The sequence below is a fragment of the Pinus tabuliformis genome, chromosome 2_1 (assembly GCF_031772625.1).
Source record: "Pinus tabuliformis cultivar Carrire ecotype Pingquan chromosome 2_1, CPIR1, whole genome shotgun sequence".
NCBI classification, from domain to species: domain Eukaryota; kingdom Viridiplantae; phylum Streptophyta; class Pinopsida; order Pinales; family Pinaceae; genus Pinus; species Pinus tabuliformis.
This window is the reverse complement of record NC_142299.1, coordinates 614995527-615011884: the sequence shown is the minus strand read 5'-3', so window position 1 is coordinate 615011884 and position 16358 is coordinate 614995527. Positions and strand designations below refer to the sequence as shown.

General features: G+C 36.0%; 1 pseudogene; it reads left to right on the top strand.

Moving 5' to 3' along the window:
- The first annotated feature begins 4 nt into the window (after positions 1-4).
- Positions 5-14955, top strand: LOC149202019 (protein CHROMATIN REMODELING 20 pseudogene; annotated as a pseudogene).
- Positions 14956-16358: the final 1403 nt, after the last annotated feature.

Here is a 16358-nt window from a genome sequence, read left to right as displayed (position 1 = left end):
CAATATGGCTCAGAAATGCAATAAAAAGAGTCATGCAAATATCCTGCTTCGAAGTGAAGTGATTCTCCCAGGTAAAGTTAGACGTGGTGACTATGGTAAAGAGATTGGTTGGAAGCACTTGGTGAAAGGCGGCAATAGGAAGTAGTTCGTGTTCCCCTCTAAAGTTTGATGATGAAAGTTATCAGATATTGTGAAAATATTGTATTATTTTTTTCATGATAGCATGTATTTGTATCTCAGTTAAGAAGATTTTAAGTAATTCTATATTTTATGGCAATTATAAGTATGGAATTTCTCCATTGTTTCTTGAAAAAAAGGGAAACCTTTTTGGAATTTTTGAAATGGAAGATTTATATTAATGACAACAATTGATAGGTTCCCCCCCATAGCATCCATGAGAAAAGGTAGCCATTTGGAATGACATGAGTAATTCGCACGCGTCTTTACATCATAACTGTAAAGACAATTCCTTCATTTGTGACAGTGAGTGGACAAAGATTGGAAGAATAGGGTAATTTCGATGGAGCGTTGAAGCTTCAGTGAGAACCTAAAAATAATTGTATAATTATCACATACTCTTATCAAACCAGATGAAGTGAATCAAAAACAATATTTTAAACCCAATTCTTGGACATGGTCACATTTTTTAAGGCTTTCCAGGGAATTATAAAAAAAAATCTTACAATTCACAAGATTGATAGTGCTAAGCCCTTTAAAAACCATAGCAAGAACTCAACACCTAAATCTTGCAAATTGGTTATGGAAGTCAAGGAAACATCCTACAACAAAGTAAAATTATTCACAAACCCTCCAAACCCTAGATTTGAAATGAATTCTTGTGGTTGGTTAGGGTTCCTTAATCATACAGTAATTGTAACTAGGTTTTTAAAGGATTCAAAGGCCAACTGGAGATCTCGGTCTTGCAATTGATCCATGCAATTAGAGATATTTTAAGTGCTTAACATGTTTGAAGCGAGAAACAAGAGAAGGAAGGGAGGAGTGCACAGGACTCGATCATGAGTTGTTGGGTTGTTGTGTGAGCACTTTGTTCCATAATTTGCACACCATGGATGCAGAGCGCAGATCTTGCGGCCCCGGTAGTCGTGTCAATATAAGGGACAACAAGCCCTTGTCAGTTGTGGCAATAAATTCTCTCCATTTTTTTTTCTTTCGTTATCAAAAACTATAGATTTGATCTAGTGAATCAGCTTGTGGAAATCACTGATCTCCATTTTTTTTTGTTCCAAAAATGGTAGCTCTTTTCTCACTAATCAATTCAATGATAATGCACCATCATTCCACTTCTACTCATTCCTTCCATAGGGTACCATCATTATGCTCCCACGCATTCCTTTCGGGCACCATCATTTTTCTCCGACTCATTCCTTTTATTATCATAAAAAGTGAAAAAATGTCATAAGATAGATGAAAAAGGATAAATAAACGTTAATTAAGATAAATAAGAAGTAGGAAAATGACAAGTTGAGACGAAATTGTTATTTTGTCTCAAACTATTGTCTTAAAACTCCCTATCATGTAGTAGTGCTTGGAACTATAGTGATATTGGGAGAAAATTGTCACATAAGCGACATGTTTGGACCTTGGTTCAAAGGCTAGTATTTTCTTGTCTTATTTTGCCTTTGAATCAACAACTATGTTTACTGCAGATAGTGATTTCAACATTGATAATCTAGGATTCAACTTTTAGGTTCACTAAAGTTTTGGTTCCCATTTTTTTCTTCAAACAAAAATTCTAGTGTTAGTTTAGCCTTTTTATGAAATATTCATTGTATAGGTTTGTCAACATTAAAAATATGGATGTGCAAGAGTTTCAAAGAGTTTTTAAAAGACATGAGGAATTCATTCAATCCATTAGAAGAACACTTCGTTTCGTATCCTATAAATTTATTAAGAATGATCATCTATGCATCAATTAGAAAGTAAACATCGTGAATCTATTTGTATAATAGAGGAAAAAGATTGACATCTTTGAAGAAGAGTACAAGATGCTTCATAACCTAACACTTAATCTTCACAATAAAACATTATCAATGGTATCAAACAATATTGGTTTAGAGAATTTATCCCAAATTGAGCTCAAAATGGAAGAGATAGTCCACAGAGAGACATGTTTGGACCTTGGTTCCAAGGCTAGTATTTAGTTACCTCCTCTGGTCATCTATCCCAATAATTTCATAAATGAATAAATTGGAGAAATCAGCTTGTAGCCCTGGTCATTTTAGCGATACGTACATGTTTGGAAAATTAGGGCTTGAAATCTTCTAGAGCCATTTTGAGGCCTTAAATGAAATTTTTGGAGTAAAACATTTCTCATTTGTTTCCAATATCCTTTGATGTTGTTCTAGAATTATATATATTTTCCACAACATAATAATTGCATCACTTAGAATCCATATACAAAATTTATTCCTCCCATAATTTGACATATTGTATTGAGCACCATGGTATGAGAGGATTCCATGTTTGTTGGATATGTGTTGTATTATTTGCATGACTACCTCCACACATTGTACATTACACTAGGTGTAGTGGGAGGGTCACAAAGGATGTGACAATGCCCCTAAAAAACTTGGGTAGTTTTTTTTTCATATGTCTTTACTGTTTTTTGGCACATAATTTTTGTTTTTAGTGGTTTTGTAGTTGATATGTAAACTACAGTGGAGATTCCAATGGATTAACCATCACAACAAATCTAAAATCTACACTATGAGAGTTTATTTCTATTTAGATTTATGGATCTATAAATTATTTTTTATTACATACGCATGTGAATTATATTTATGCAGAAAATATAGAACAACTAAATAAGAAACTCATAAACCATAGTGAGCAAAAGATATAACTTGGGAAACCCAGCAGGAAGGTGAGATCTCTCTACTCTCTTTATCTAAATAGAAAATGGTTGTGAGTACAAAGAAGTAAGACCCGTGGCCCATGGGATACTACAATGCACAAATTCTCTCTATGTGATCTCCCCCCATCCCTCTCGGCTACTCTGCTTGTTTATGGAATAAGTGCACTCGAAAATAAAGGAACCCCCATTTTCCTCTTATTGGCTTGGTTATAACACAACTCAATAACCTATTATTGGTTAGGTTTGAATCCAAATCTTAATTTGAGTTATAACATTGACTCTTCTAGAGTTATATTCATCATGATCATGTGGATAGCCCCGCTTCCATGATTAATGGGGCTGACGTGGCATCATGTTGTATTACTGTGGACAAAATAGGAAGGTGAACTTCCAAGTGGCATAACTTTTGCATACATACTATGACTGGGGTGATTCTTATGTCATTGGAAAGATTTGTGTGTGTATAACATGAAAACACTATGTTATGCTAAATATAAAAAGTTTTACCCCCCAAAATATCCCATTTGATGCCTCAAAATTCTCACTGAAGGTTTCAATACCCAAGTTGCCAAACTACGTTCCACTGGTAAAAATGGTCCTATGAGCTTATTCCTCCACTTTTTTTATCCGAAATTAAATGGGAACACAAAAAATTACATATATAACCATAAATACAAAGATGTAGGAGAAATAACACTTCATTTCATCAATACCAGATACTGAAATAAGCTTAAAAACATAATGGATATAAATTAGCTTGGGCGATGGTAGCTTATCTCTGAGAAGAGATGTGGCAGCTACATGCCTCTGAATTATGTTATAATGAGGCTAGAAGGCCTATTTATTATTGAGAAACAACGGAAAACCCTAAATATCCAAAAACCTAACCCTAGGAGATGAAGCACCAAAACTATGGGACCATTTTGGGTAAATTGGTGCATCAACTTCCATGGGTCATAACTTTGGCATACGATCTTTGTTTTACGCGCATAATACCTCGTTAGAAATATATATCCGAGGAGAGCAACTTTCAAGTGGAAAACATAAATCAAACATTCATGATTTCCCTAGTTTTCCCAAAAAAATGTTGTTTAGGGCCTCAAAACGGCTTCAGAAGTTCAGGACCCGAAAAACTGCCAAAAATAGTAAATTGTGCTACAATTAAGGAAACTGAAAAACTGAAAGAGACAGTGGTGGGGGTCCAAGTGGAATAGGTGGGTGACCACCAATATCCACCTAGATCAGTCCTCCCCCCTTAGGAAGAAATGGTCCCCATTACGTTGAGTGCCTCCATGAGATGGGGAAACTTCTGTTGAACTTGGTCCCTAGTGAGCCACTTGCCTTGGTGCAGTAGTTGGCAAACTTTTAAAACCTAATATACTTGGATATTTTGTTCGTGCATGTTCTTGATCTGTGTTTAATAAATATATTCACTTTGTCAACCAATGACTATCTGTGTCGTTTCATGAGGCATGGCAACATCAATCAAACACAATGGTTGAAATCCTAAACCCACTTAAAAGGGACTACGACTAGTCGAGCTATGGAGAGATCTATTATAACTGTGTTGCACACAGGGAAGACTCTCATCCCAAGTTTGTGGATTCTTGGAGTTGTACATGCGAAGTATGTGCACTATCACCTTATTGACGACCTTCGTCTGGCCATCAGTCTGGGGATGGAAGGTAATCAACTTTGTCAGCTTGTGTCCAATAGTGTCCAGAGGCTTGACCAGAATGTGCTCAGGAACCTGCTCTCCCGTTATGATATAATGGTATGTGGGATCCCAAAATGTACCCACACTTGTTGAAAGAAGATTTTGGTAGTGTCCTCAGTTGTGATACTCTTCTTGCAAGCTGCCAATATATTCATCTTAGAAAATATGTCCACGACCACAAATACAGATTCATTACCATGCTTGGTAGAAGGGATGCCAAACATATAGTCCATGGAGTGTGAAAATTCCTAGATCTAATAACCTGAGGAATCCTATTGCAACCAGCTGAATCCACTTCTCCTAGATTGTAAATTATGTTACAAACTAATTTTAGATTTCTTAATGAAATATTGAAGCAAATTATTGAAGAAACATACACCAAATTAAATATGATTCTAAAACATAGAAACTGAGAAAGGAAAATAGAGACACATAGGACAGTTATCTTTGGACAAAAGTCCCCTGAAAAGCACAATGCGGGAAAACCAATACATTAGCTCTTAGGGTTTTATATTATTAATCAATAGAAAATTCTAAATAACTCACAGGGTTATTCAGTTATAGAGAGAAATACTAGCAGAAGCTTTGTGAATTTATCTCACACAATCACTGAGAAATCCTAGTTGATCCATACCCAAACTGACTTCCCCCCCAACTTTTATGGTTTTCTCTACATAGTGTTTGCGTTAGCCCAGCTTCAAGCTCTCTGGGTGTTGCGTCACTTCTCTAGCTGGTCAATTTGTCGCCCAGAAAATTCGATTTCTACCTCCCGGTAACACACCACTGCTCCCGGCTTATGAAATTCAAATTCCTCTGTAGATTTCAGACTCCTCCCTCTCCTTCTGCACTGCTTCTACATGGCCCTTATGGCCCTGCGTTAGTCTCTACATCAAGACTTCTAGGTCACTCACTACCTCTCTCTACTGATGTATCTTTGGCTAAGAATCTCTCTCTCCGGAAGTTGCTATCCCTGCCCCTCAATTGCAAGAGATCTCCTCAATTGATTTTTCCTCCTCAGAACTTCTCACTTCAGGAAATTGATTTTTTATATCTCTTTGTGTGTTTTCCAAATGACCCTCAAGCCCCTTCTGATATCATTATGTTGGACAACAACATCCTAGATTAAATCATAATCAAAGGCTCAGATTGTTTTGGCTTGATCTGTGTCTTTTTCTAGAAGTTTCACCCCTGATTAGATTAATAACCCCATTAATATTTTAATTTTCCTAAGTTTAGACGTAGGAACTCCATTAAAAATATTAATTATTTTGATAAAATCATTTATGGGTGGAATTTCTAAAAATGATTTTTGGGTTCTTTGGAATACATGTGCCCAAGCCTCCCAAAAAATTTGAGGTTTAGATCACATCCGATGCTACCCAAAATCAAAACTCCCTCTTAGTGAGGAATTTGCTCTAGCAATATACTATTGTTGCATACTTCTCTAACTCTCAAGCATCGTCCTTTGCACTGCTTATGTCTGACATGTTTTCCACCAACTTTTGTGCTGTTGTTGCAACTGTACTGTTTCCTTTGACACTGCCATTGCCAATGCTACATTTGTACTACAACTCCCTCTCAAATGTTGCATTTGTTATGCTACTAGCACTGCCACTGCTAACACTACATCCATAATGCAACTCAGTTGTTGAGAGAAGAAACTGAAAACACCCAAAACTGGACAATTATCCAGTGGATACACCTCAGTTCTGAAATTCTGACTGCTGCTAGTCCCACGCTCTCTTCTGAAGCCACTACGTTATTGAAGCTATACACTGTGCCTCCTTTCATTGTTGCCTCTCTGCTATGCACTACTCACATTCTGGTGCTACTAACCACTGCATCTATCAAATCAACACTACATGGTACCAACTGAAACTCCACCATCTCGCTACTACTAATCATGGGCTCCTGTAGCAAGACGATGATCCAAGAGGTGGGCTCCTCAAGGATCCTTCCCATCTATCGCTTTATTGAACTACAATTCTATATCATCCCACCTCCCTCCTAGAGGTCTTAGTTGTCATGGATAACTCCTCCTCCTATTCGATCTTTGCGGCAACAACCTTGAGATCATGCTTCTCATCCTTGTCTTTTTTCTTCAAAGGACATCGGGATGCATAGTGGCCCATCTCACCACATCTGAAGCACTTCACCTTAGAGATGTCCTTCTTACATCTCTGTTGCCCCTGTTGTCCCTTTGATGCAAGAGTTTTGTATCCTCCTCCTCTACTTTGGGCTTCGACCCACTGCTATTGCTCTTATCAAGTTTGACCTCAAGTAGGTCTCTCCTCAACTCTTCTTGTTTCAGAGTTGCCCACATCTCGTCCCAATTTGGAAATGTTGCTCTGCCGAGGATACTCTGGACAAAGCTTTTCCACTCATCCAAGACGAAATTTAGAGCCAGTGTCACTAACTCTGAATCTTGAGGTGGATGTCACACAACTGACAGCTCATCAACGGTCTCCTTTAGTTTCGTGAAGAATGGATCTAAACGTTCTCCCTTCTACATCTGAGAAGATCTCATCTTCTGCTCTAAGTACATCTTCCACTACTCATAAGATCCATGATACAATGTGGCCAAGGCATCCCACATCTCCTTATCAGTTCACTTGCTTACAACGTGGCACACCAGGTGATCCTTGACTTCATCAAGGATCATCCTCTTCGCCTTAGCCATCTCAGCTCTATACTTCTTCAACAGATCTGCATCTGTCGGGACAACTACCACATTATCAAAATATGTCTTGAGGGCATGAGCATCTAGAAGGAAAGTCATCCTAGCCTTCCATATGGCATAGTTGGAAGCCCCGTCCAGCCTATCCTGATCCCTCAAGCCACTAGTTGCCATATCCTCCGAAAAATGTCGAACAACTCCCTCTTTCTCCCTACTGCGTAGCTCCTAGGCTAACTTATGCACTCCCTGATGGAGCTGGTAATCTATTGATCCTTTTCTTCTCAAAAAATGAGAAATATTGATTTCTTCCACAAGAAATCAATGAGGAAGTATTCCCTCACTATCCGATCTAGTTCTTCCTTCTAACAACTTTTCTTCTCAGCACTCTTCTTGCAAAAAACTGTGTCCCTCTAGCTCTGCGTAACAAAACTTAATTACTTTTGAGCCAAATCAAAATTCCTTGATTTATAGTGATTACTTAAAAAAAAAAATTAGGGTATTATGTAGAAGCTTCCAGTTCACTTAATTATGAATTACGCAGCCAGCCACACCGGAAAGTTAACTCGTTTATTTGAGCCGATGTTCCTCCAAATTCGACCTGTAAACCTCGTGGGGCACGTTCGTCAGTGTTTGTCGAGGAAAATAGTAAATTTTCGTACGGAGTTTTAAAAGTGGGGCTCGGTTGGCGTTGAAGCGTTCAAGTTTCAGCACTGGCGCACGGTCGGTGAGACCGTGAGATGCCGAAATTGCAATAATATCTTTACTGTTCACATGCATAGCTGATAGCATTAATAAATCAATGATACCTGCTGCTGCTGATTGTTTCCCATCTCACAGCATTTGCATCAAAAGTCAAGAGTGTTCACATGCATAGCATTAATAAGCGAACCATACCTCCTGCTGCTGATTGATTGATTTTTTCCCATCTCACGACAGGTGAGATGCCCAAATTACAACAGTATCTTGAGTGTTCACATGCATAGCATTAATGATACCTGCTGAATAATTGATATTTTTCCATAAATTGCAACAATATCTTGAGTGTTCACATGCATAGCATTAATGAATCAACTAGCAGCAGATTGACGGACTTTTTTCCCATCTCACGGTAGGTGAGATGCCAAAATTGCAACAATAAGTCTACGCAAACGCGGCTATTGCTGTTTGAAAAAGAATAACTCGCTTTCACATGCCTATAAGAATGGCTGGAGCTAACCAGCCATATATTGGGTATTTAATGCTCTCAGAACAGCTCGCAACTTAGCCCGATAACACGGGAGCGGGCAAATATTATTTAATGCCGAATTTGCCCGCTCCCGTGTTATCGCGTTAAATCGCGTGCCGCTCTGAAAGCATTAAATACCCGATATATGACTGGTTAGCTCTTTCCTATAAGAATCTCCTACATTCTCATATAGATGTGGTGCTGACATCAGTAGACATGCTCACTCCAAGTGGGGTTGCTGACGTCGGTAGAGGATGATTTTTTCTCGGTAACGTCACTTCGTTCGAACCAATCCTACAGGTGTGGTGCTGACGTCAGTATACATGCTCACTCCAAGTGGGGTTGCTGACGTCGGTAGAGGATGATTTTTTCTCGGTAACGTCACTTCGTTCGAACCAATCCAATGGTAAGCGGCAACCTTATCAACTTAGCACAATTATATTTAATTAATTAATTACAATCAATGGAAGAATTTAGGAATTATAGATAAATATATAACAATAATAAAAATATTACAATAAAAATATAATAATAATAATAATAATAATAATTATTATTATTAAAATTAAACAATAATAAAATATTAAATAATTAGTATTTAATTATTAAATTTGAATGATAATTATTAATTAATCAGTAATAATAATAATTAAATAATTAGATATAAGTTTTCTGGATTAATCACATTGATAAGATTTGGTCGACGTTTCAAATCAACTAATGTGGTTTATCCTCACTCTAAGGAATATGAACATTTCCATTGATAAACTGAAGGGATTGATAATATAAACACAAGGGATCAATTCTAAAACCCAAAGGTATTATAAACCCAAGGGCATAATATTAATCCCAAGGGATTAATATTATAAACCCAAGCTATATAAACCCTCAGATAAATATTATAAACCCAAGAGATCAATATTAAAACCAAAGGGATTATAAATCCAAGGGAATAATCTTAAACCCATGACATAAATATTATAAACCCAACGTATATAAACCCTAAAATAAAGATGGTTGACCACAAATGATTTCCATATTAACACAATCTTTGTCACAATGCGACATTGGACAATGTTTGGTCGTGGTTATTTTCATATTGAGACAATCTTTGTCACAATGTGACATTGGACCATGGTTGACCATGGATGGCCATGGTTGTCACAATGTGACGTTGGACCAAGAGACAATATTTGTCACAATGTGACCATGGTTATTGATCATGGTTGACCATGATTGATTGTAATGTCAAGAAAATCTGTCACAATGCAACATTGGACCATGGTTGATCGTGGTTGATTTTCATTTTGAGACAGTCTTTGTCACAATGTGACAATGGATCATGGTTGAACATGACTGATTTTTATATTGAGAGAAGTCTATTAAAAACCCAAGGTATATAAACCCTAATATAAATATTATAAACCTCAATATAAACATGGTTGACCATGGTTGATGACGAATGATTTTCATATTGACACAATCTTTGTCACAATGCGACGTTGGACTATGGTTGACCATGATTAATTTTCATATTGAGACATCCTTTGGCACAATGCGACGTTAGACAATGGTTGGCCATGGTTGATTTTCATATTGAGACAATCTTTGTCACAATATGATGTTGGACTATGGTTGACCATGGATAACCATGGTTGTCACAATACGAGGTTGGACCAAGACATAATATTTGTTATAATGTGACCATAAACCCTACAATAAACATGGTTGACCATAGTTGACGATGGTTGATTTTCATATTGAGACAATCTTTCTGAGAATGCAATGTTCGACCATGTTTGACTATGTATGACCATGGTTGTCATAATGCGACGTTGGACTATGGTTGATCATGATTGGTTTTCATATTGAGACAATCTTTAGAACAATGTGACTTTGGACAATGGTTGATTTTCATATTGAGACAACCTTTGTCACAATATGATGTTGGACCATGGTGTACCATGATTGAGTTTATAAAACATTGTTGATCGTGATCAATATTATAAACCCAATGGAATAATAAACCCTAGGGATTAATACTGAAAACCGAAGGGATTACAAACCTAAGGGAATAATATTAAAACCTAAGAATATGAACCCTTAAATTAATAAACCCAAGGGATAGATGTGATAAATCCAAGGGAATAATAATAAAACCTAGGAATATGCACCCTTAAATTAATAAACCCAAGGGATAGATATTATAAACCCAAGGGAATAATAAACCTAAGGGATAACTAGTATAAATCCAAGGTATATAAACCCTAAGATAAATATTATAAACCCTAAAATAAACATGGTTTACCATGGTTGATTTTCATATTGAGACAATCCTTGTCACAATGCAAATTTGGACCATGCTTAACCAAGATTGATTTTCATATCGAAACAATCTTGTCACAATGCGACGTTGGAGCACGGTTGACCATGGTTGATTTTCATATTGAGACAATCATTTTCGCAATGCGATATTCAATCATGGTTGACCATTGTTGGCTATGATTGACCATGGTTGACCATGATTGATATTATAAACCTAAGGGATTGAATCTTGATATTATAAACCCAAGTGAATAATAAACCAAGGTATTAATACTAAAACCCCAAGTGATTATGAACCAAAGGGTCTAATATTTTGAACGCGATGTATATAAACTCGAAGATAAATATTATAAACACTAAAATAAACATGGTTGACCATGGTTGATTGTAATGTTGAGACAATATTTGTCACAATGCAATGTTGGACCATGGTTGGTCATGGTTGATTTTCATATAAAGATAGTCTTTGTCACAATATGACACTGGACCATGGTTGAACATGATTGATTTTTATATTGAGAAAAGCCTATTATAAAACCAAGGTATATAAACCCTAAGATAAATATTATAAACCTCAAAATAAATATGGTTGACCACGAATGATTTTCATATTGACACAATCTTTGTCACAATGTGACATTGGAATATGGTTGACCATGTTTGATTTTCATATTGAGACAACCTTTGGCACAATGCAATGGTGAACAATGGTTTCCCTTTGTTGGCCATGGTTGACCATGGTTGATTTTCATATTGAGACAATCTTTGTTACAATACGACATTGGACCATGGTTAACCATGGTTGACCATGGATGACCATGGATGACCATGGTTGACCATGGATGACCATGGTTGTTGCAATGCGATGTTGGACCAAGAGACAATCTTTGTTATAATGTGACCATAAACTCTACAATAAACATGGTTGGCCATGGTTGACCATGGTTGATTTTCATATTAAGACAATCTTTCTCACAATGCGACATTGGACCATAGTTGACCATGGATGATCATGGTTGTCACAATGCAACATTGGACTATGGTTGATCATGATTGATTTTCATATTTTGGCATCCTTTGGAATAATGCGACGTTGGACAATGGTTGATTTTCATATTAACACAACCTTTGTCACAATATAATATTGGACCATGGTGTACCATGATTGAGTTTATAAAACATGGTTGACCATGATTGATATTATAAACCTAGGGGAATAATAAACCCTAGTGATTGATATTATAAACCATAGGGATTGATATTATAAACCCAAGGGAATAATAAACCGAAGGGATTATAAACCTAAGGGAATAATATTAAAACCTAGGAATATGAACCCTTAGATTAATAAACCCAAGGGAATAATAAACCTAAGGGATAACTATTATAAACCCAAGGTATATAAACCCTAAGGATAAATATTATAAACCCTAAAATAAACATGGTTAACCATGGTTGATTTCTATATTGAGACAATCCTTGTCACAATGCAATGTTGGACTATGGTTAACCATTCTTGACCAAGATTGATTTTCATATCGAGACAATCTTGTCACAATACGACATTGGAGCACGGTTGACCCTGGTTGATTTTCATATTGAGACAATCATTTTCACAATGCAACATTCACTCATGGTTGACCATTGTTGGCTATGATTAACCATGGTTGACCATGGTTGATATTATAAACCCAAGGGAATAATAAACCCAGGGGATTGATATTATAAACCCAAGAAAATGTCCCTGCGCTCTAGTCTCAATTGGGTCTTTCTCAGAATCGACATGCATGAGTTTCCAATAAGGGAATCTTTAGTTAACTGGAGTAGCACTAGTTAATGCATTAGTGCACCAACTGACTGTTAACTCACTATTAGTTCCTCAAATAGTTTGGAACTAATTTAACTGGACTTAACTCAGTAAACTGAGTTAACTAATTACAACTCATACTTAACTCATCCTACACCCCTATAATATAGGGATAACATATACATGACTTCAGAAAGACTTCCAACTCAAAATTCCTAAGTTAATTAAGTCAACTCACTCTAGTTAACTATTACAAGTTGTTATGAGAAGAGAATTCAATTTGAATTCTCAGTTTAATTGAAGGCCAAATTAAACTGGAATTTCTCGATTCTATTTTTATCATTTCTTGTTGCTATTTTCAACAGGTTATTAAAAAAATGGAGGAGAAAATGTGGAATTCTACTAATAGGCTATGTAGCATTTCAAAACTTATATTTATGAAAAATATGTGAAAGAAAAGGTTGTCGCAGATGTATTTGTGAGGCTTTGCAGAGTGGTCCTCATTTACTCATTTTTTATGAGGCGCACATGATAAAAAACATAAATTCTGATATAAAAAATATATTAAAACAAGTTAAGACCCAACGCATAATTGCATTGATAGGTTTCCCTTTACAAAATAATTTGATGGAATATTATTGTATGGTATACTTTGTAAGAGAAGGATACATGGGAACACAACCATATTTCAGACAATGTTTCTAAAATGAAAATGGGTAGCATGCTAATTCAATTGCAGATGATGTGAAAATAATGAATCAAAGATCACATGCCTTATATGAACAGTTAAAAGGTTTTTTACAACATATGGGCTTTGAATGTGATGAAGGATGAACTTCCTCCAAAATGTGTATATGTGATATCTATAAAACTTTCTCCATTACAATGACAATTATACATCAAATTCTTAGAAGTACATGGGTTTATGAAGAATGAAAATAATGTGTGTAAAAGGGGCACATAGGAAATGCTTCTTCAACACATATCATTCTTTAACCAAGATTTGGAATCATCTAGGGTTACTGCAAATAGCCAAAGAGGGCAGAGACTCTTAACAAGGCGATGACATAGTTGAGAATTTCATTTTGGATGGTAGCTTCAGTGATGATGATATGGATCATGACTTCTTGAATGGAGATAAGATGAAAGGTAAAGTGAATTGGACAAGAAAAAACAAAGACAGTGATTTAGAGGAGGTGCCACTACAAGCTAATAAGTGGTGGGAGGACATTATTCTAGATAAAGCTTATAAAAAATTTGATTATAGTGGTAAGACGATCTTGTTTATAGATATCCTGGAGATGATCTCTAATAAATATGATAAGGCATTGGTTTTTATCCAAATGCTTCAGTACATTAGATCACATTGAGTCACTCCTAACAAAATTACCTCTGTGTGGAAAGAAAGATGAATATTGGAGGCAAGGTAAGGAATGGTATAGGATTGATGGACACACTAGTGGTGCCCAAAGGAAAAGCATAGTAGATAAATCTAATAATCCTTCAAATAAAAAGGTCCATTATGTTTTAATATCAACTAGAGCTAGATCATTGGGTAAAACTATTTCAACAACCAATCGTGTGATAATTTTTTATGGTTCCTGAAATCCAACACATGATATTTAAACTCCTTTTTGTGTGTGGAAAAGTGGAAATACAAAGCATGTTTATCCTTATTGCTTGGTTTCTCATGGAACAATGGAGGAAAAAATCTATAAGAGACAGGTAGCAAAGGAGGGTCTTGCAACAAGAGTTATCGATAAGAAACAGGTTCACACGTCCATGACTAAAGAGGAAGTTTTACTTCTATTCAATAATGAAGATAACAACAATGTTGCTAATAATTCTGATGGAGTGAAAGACCTAGCTAGAAAATACAACAGAAGAACCAGTAAATTATAACGAAAATCCATCAATTGATATGCTTGGTTAATCACCAAAAAATGCTCCTTTTATGAAGAGATTACTTAAATATCATTACTAAAGTTGGATTTCCAATTATCATGAACATGAGACTATTCTCCAAGGTAATGAAGATGAAATAATTTCCAAAGAAGAGAAATATATGGCATGGGAAAAATTAAAAAAGTTCTTGGAATAAAAAAATATCAAGCATTCCATTGAAAGCTCTCGTGTTTAGTTGGTTCAAGTAACAAATAAGAATGTTAAAAAAAATGTTGGAAATTATGACTTAAATATGGGACAAGCCACAGTGGAAAATTTAAGTAACAAGAATCATGCTAATGACCACAATTTCAACAATGGTGACAGAGTTATAGTTAATAGAATAAACCGAAAATCTAATAACATGGTTCATCCTATGCAGTAGAGATCATACAATAGGGACATTGTCCCAATATGGCTCAGAAATGCAATAAAAAGAGTCATGCAAATATCCTGCTTCGAAGTGAAGTGATTCTCCCAGGTAAAGTTAGACGTGGTGACTATGGTAAAGAGATTGGTTGGAAGCACTTGGTGAAAGGCGGCAATAGGAAGTAGTTCGTGTTCCCCTCTAAAGTTTGATGATGAAAGTTATCAGATATTGTGAAAATATTGTATTATTTTTTTCATGATAGCATGTATTTGTATCTCAGTTAAGAAGATTTTAAGTAATTCTATATTTTATGGCAATTATAAGTATGGAATTTCTCCATTGTTTCTTGAAAAAAAGGGAAACCTTTTTGGAATTTTTGAAATGGAAGATTTATATTAATGACAACAATTGATAGGTTCCCCCCCATAGCATCCATGAGAAAAGGTAGCCATTTGGAATGACATGAGTAATTCGCACGCGTCTTTACATCATAACTGTAAAGACAATTCCTTCATTTGTGACAGTGAGTGGACAAAGATTGGAAGAATAGGGTAATTTCGATGGAGCGTTGAAGCTTCAGTGAGAACCTAAAAATAATTGTATAATTATCACATACTCTTATCAAACCAGATGAAGTGAATCAAAAACAATATTTTAAACCCAATTCTTGGACATGGTCACATTTTTTAAGGCTTTCCAGGGAATTATAAAAAAAAATCTTACAATTCACAAGATTGATAGTGCTAAGCCCTTTAAAAACCATAGCAAGAACTCAATACCTAAATCTTGCAAATTGGTTATGGAAGTCAAGGAAACATCCTACAACAAAGTAAAATTATTCACAAACCCTCCAAACCCTAGATTTGAAATGAATTCTTGTGGTTGGTTAGGGTTCCTTAATCATACAGTAATTGTAACTAGGTTTTTAAAGGATTCAAAGGCCAACTGGAGATCTCGGTCTTGCAATTGATCCATGCAATTAGAGATATTTTAAGTGCTTAACATGTTTGAAGCGAGAAACAAGAGAAGGAAGGGAGGAGTGCACAGGACTCGATCATGAGTTGTTGGGTTGTTGTGTGAGCACTTTGTTCCATAATTTGCACACCATGGATGCAGAGCACAGATCTTGCGGCCCCGGTAGTCGTGTCAATATAAGGGACAACAAGCCCTTGTCAGTTGTGGCAATAAATTCTCTCCATTTTTTTTTCTTTCGTTATCAAAAACTATAGATTTGATCTAGTGAATCAGCTTGTGGAAATCACTGATCTCCATTTTTTTTTGTTCCAAAAATGGTAGCTCTTTTCTCACTAATCAATTCAATGATAATGCACCATCATTCCACTTCTACTCATTCCTTCCATAGGGTACCATCATTATGCTCCCACGCATTCCTTTCGGGCACCATCATTTTTCTCCGA